Genomic DNA, 4,603 nt, shown 5'->3' with positions numbered 1-4,603 from the left:
GGGGTTTTCGATAAACTTGGATGCCTTCAAAGGGGGGGCCTTGAAATTTTTTTTGCGTCACTGCCAATTTCTCCTCCACCCCCCCCCCCCCCCGCCCTCCAACTTAAATAATGACCGGTCCCTAAATGTATAATTTTGACCCAAATTTTGCTCTGAAAATAAATGATTTCCATTGAAAATAAAATATAAATTTCTAAGCCAGCAAAACAACAATTTATAATTCATGAAAGAAAAATGATAAATCGAAAATAAAAAACCCAAGAGACATATTAAATAAATTACTTATAAATTGTATTTCTCTAACTTGACAAACATGTTTTGCCGGATACCATGCTATCTCAGGATGACCACAGTCATGAATTGATTTGGAGACGAAAATGTACAGCAATATCCATTTGAACATAGTAAATTCTTTTTGGCGTTTTAAATGAGTTATCTCTAGCTATGATTTTATAAACTCTTTGAATGAACCTTTCTGAATGAACACTGAGGTTTTAATGGCAACCATAAGCCGATTACTTAATAATGCACCCTTCTTAAAAGTAACGGTGAAAACGAGGCTAAGATAGAAATAGAAAAGAATCATTTGTACCTCTAACTTAATCTCGCTTCAATAACACTAATGCTTGGTAGTAAATCCAATAGGGGAGCTAGATCATGTGCAAATCAGCCGCTTGTTAAAGATTCAGTCTTTTATCTATGCAGTTTGACTTTTTGAACATTTAAAGATTATATAATCTAATCATCAAATAAACGTATAACATCAATACCTTTTTGTGAAGTAGCTGGTAAGAATTCGTCACTTGATGGTTGGTTTGTATTTGGCACATCAAAGGAGTCTTGATCAGTTTGGTCCAAAACGTTTATCTCGCTGTAGTCATTAGAAGAAGTGTCGTTCTGGCCGTCAATCTCGTGAGTGAAAATACTATCATTTGAGTCTTCGTCGTCATTCCGCTGTAATTGCCATTGATTTGTTAAAGGATCATAAAATTCTTCTTTGTGACGGCAAAATACTTTGTAATGTAGATCTTCGTTACAATGAAAGCAATGATAACGCTTTGACATCGCAGAAGACATTTTGTTTTCCAGAACTATATAATTAAAAAGACGGTGTGTATCATTGGGATAATTACTCAAAATCCAAGCATTTTGAATGGCTAACAGCCATATTCCAGCGTAATAAAGTTCCACGTCCATCAACCACATGCCATTGGACAAAAGCACGCCGGATCTTTATTACCGCGCCCTTTTCCTTAGAGCTGTCACTGTTGGCGGCAGATAATGGTACGATGGTTTTAGAGCTAGAAGCTAATCAAGTTTATTGCAATGATATTTCGTGAATCTAGGCTTTAGAAAAAATTTCATAACTTTATAAAATGGAGCAAACAGCTTTAAGATAATAGATATATTACTTAACATGAATCCTGGATACAACTTCAGCATTTTTATAAGACAGTTATTCCTTTTTTTATTATTAGACTTCATTATATGAACGTATATGTCATCACAAGTCACGTGATACGCCGTGATAGATAGGGGGTAGATTTGTTCAGTGGATGTACTTATTCGTTCATTCGCCTTTTGGTCACAAACAGGTAACAAACTCTGTTGGTCATCTAGTTTCCCGCACATTCTATATCTTTGCTTATAAATTGCGTTCATTCGTCGCGATCAAAAAATGGGAAGAACATCTACACCTTTACCAGGACGCCCAATGCCAATCCATTCTGTTACTGCAACTACCAGTACAAGCAGTACGAGTAGACATACTGAAAATGGCGCCAATTCTCAAAGGCTTAATATACTTATTCCCTCTGTCCCTGGTGGTAACGAGGATGTGCTAAGAGAACACAGAAATCGCCTATTGCAAGCAACAAGCGAGAATGAGAACGTTGACCCCGACAGCGAAAAAGAAGAAATTTCTTCAAATTTCGAAACGATTGTAAAACAGTTTAAAGAACTGCAAGCACAAAACCGCCAAATACTAGCGGCCTTAAAAGAAAGCCAGCAGAACAAGGACAACAGCAAGACCAAGATTACTGTCTCAAAGGCTGTTGCAGTAAGTAAAGTGGCAATATTTAAAAAAGCAAGCTATTTTTATTGATAATTTTACTGGGAATTCTTGGCGCGAAGAGTAGTTGGTATAATTATGCAGCGGTATAATTTATGCAATGCTAAAATTGGCGGGAAACCCGCCATGGCAGTGGTTAATGCTACCAAACTTTACTATTGATTTCCAATAACAAGACACTGAATGATAATGATAATTTCCTTTTTTGTAAAGGAATTGATTTGATTTCGATTTGTTTCCCCAATATTATACAATCACAGCCATAAAATAATGAAAACATTATTACTATGTCTAAGAATAACTTAAGGTACATCTTATTGATTTTAATGAATTTATATTATGTTATTACAGTCTGAAGTACGCTTGGTAGCAAAGAAATACGGGACAGGGACGAAACCCTCTATATGGGATCTTTACTAAAGCGTAAGTATGAAAATTTAATAAACTGATCTTGTCTTGAATCCATCCATAGTTTCTCCACTTACCACTCAAATATGGCATTTCCTAATTAGTTTCAGAGATGACGTCAACGAACAGATTAATAACGCACTAAGGGATAGAGTTTGAATGTTCATAAGGATGTCTCTGCCGTCGAGTTAGAGAATGTATTTATGTATTTTATATTACGAAGTGCGAAAGGCCTTATGTCACCTATCAAAGTTAACCCGGGGGAGGGGTGGTGAGGACAAAGGGTGGTGGTGGTCGGGGGGGGGGGGGGGGGGGGAAGGAGGTAACGAAATCCTTTTAGAAATATTCAAATGCCGAAGGGAGGGGGAAGCAGTTTGGAAATAAAAATAACATGGGGAAAAAAAAAAAAACGAAACAAAACAAAACAAAGCAAAAAACAAATGGATGCTAAAGAATAATTGTCGGCCAATGCCAAATTTCTAACAAATTTGTCTCAAGTTTTAATCATATGGGGTTACTTGATATAATTTCAGCTGCCCTTAAAAGCCACTTTCTGACGAGAAGAAAGAGAAACAAAAGAGAGCGTTCAGGGGGCCTATGGAAGGCATCAAAGATTGCAGCGGAAAACACAAAGAAAACAAAAGGTGAGGGAAAACTGAATTTGCAACGATTATGACTTTGTTTAATAAGAAACTTTGGACTGATCGTGTTTTTTTTTTCTTTTTCTTTTAGCTCCTAAAATCCAGATCCAAGGCAGCGGACTTGTCAACCTCGTTATCACCAGGGGACAAAAGAGAAGAAAGTCAAGGCAATTATGAAAAACTGGAGTATATGTCATCAGAGGAGTCGATTTGTCAGAGGCGGATGACCAGGCTGATGACGATACAGCGGACAGTGGCTCTGATAACGAAGGGGGCCCTACTAACGCAGAGTAAAGTTTAAGAAAAAAACACCCTCTGCTATGGAGAAGAAGCCCCCTAGCTAACCAGTTAATGGAAAGCATGGAACGAAAGGCAAAAAGGAGGCTGTCAGAGCGCCAGTCTCACCATGCTTTGAAGCTTTGGTCAGTGCTTGAGGCAACAGTTCTAGGGTTCTCTTATTTCAAGGTCCCGGGCTTGGCGGTATCACACATAGAGCGAAAGAGTAAAGGTCTGCACTCTCCCTGGCTCTGTGTAGCTGTCGAGCCATGTCCACCCTTCCTTCGCAAGAGCAACCGTAGCACAATTCTCGCTCCAGTCAGCACCTGTGAGGGCTTCGAGATCTTCTTTTGGAAGGAAGGGGTTTCTTTGTGGCCAACACTCTGAAGGTTGGCCACCTGTCCACGAAGCTGTTTGACGACAGGACATCAGTGAAATCTGGTGATGCTATTGGGTGCATGAATTAGCTGGATACAAAATGGCAGATGCGTGGTAGCCAAGGTGTGAAGAGAATGCTGATTGCTAAACGAGTCAATTCACGAACCGTTAAATGTTTCTTTCCACGCTGTGAATGCGGGCGAAACGAAACTTTCGAACTATCCTTGTTGTTGAATTGACTTTAGAAAATGGATACAGGTAATAAATTGATCATAGCCAGAAGATATGTCAATAAATAAGGATGAAGAAGGAAAAATAGCAGGGTCAAAATAGGTTGTCATTCATGTTTAGATGAGAGCAGGATGAATGTGCACAATACTAAATGGATGTTGTTGGAGTGTTGGAAATGAAACACAGAAAGATTTGTCTTAATTTTACCTTCAAATAGGTCAAATATTGCTCAAAATGACCGTGAGTCTCAAGAAAAGGTAAGGGTCAGTTCCAGCCCCAGGTGGTTTGAAGGGACAAAGCCAAGAAAGGCCTACACTTCATGAAGGTTGGGCGCGACAACGAAGGTGAGAGCGTATTTGCCGCGCCTGGTGTGGGGACGTGGTAGTCGAGGTTGCTGTTAGTTCGCCGTAGTCATGGTGGGCTGGAAAAAAGGACTGTTGTGATGGTGGAGTGTGGCGTGGACGAAGGTGCTCGCCGGTGGTAGGAGCAGCGAGGTTAAGCGGAGTGGATGTAGGCCCAAGGAAATTCGTTGACCGTCATCACTGGCACTGTCGTCGGTGGTGCAGAAAGAGTAGTCGCCAAAGTAGGTTTAGAGCCA

The sequence above is a fragment of the Actinia tenebrosa genome, unplaced genomic scaffold (assembly GCF_029948245.1).
Source record: "Actinia tenebrosa isolate PJP-AT-01 unplaced genomic scaffold, QUT_ActTen_1.0 PGA_scaffold15__27_contigs__length_11533743, whole genome shotgun sequence".
Taxonomy (NCBI): domain Eukaryota; kingdom Metazoa; phylum Cnidaria; class Anthozoa; order Actiniaria; family Actiniidae; genus Actinia; species Actinia tenebrosa.
This window is presented reverse-complemented; position numbering follows the sequence as displayed.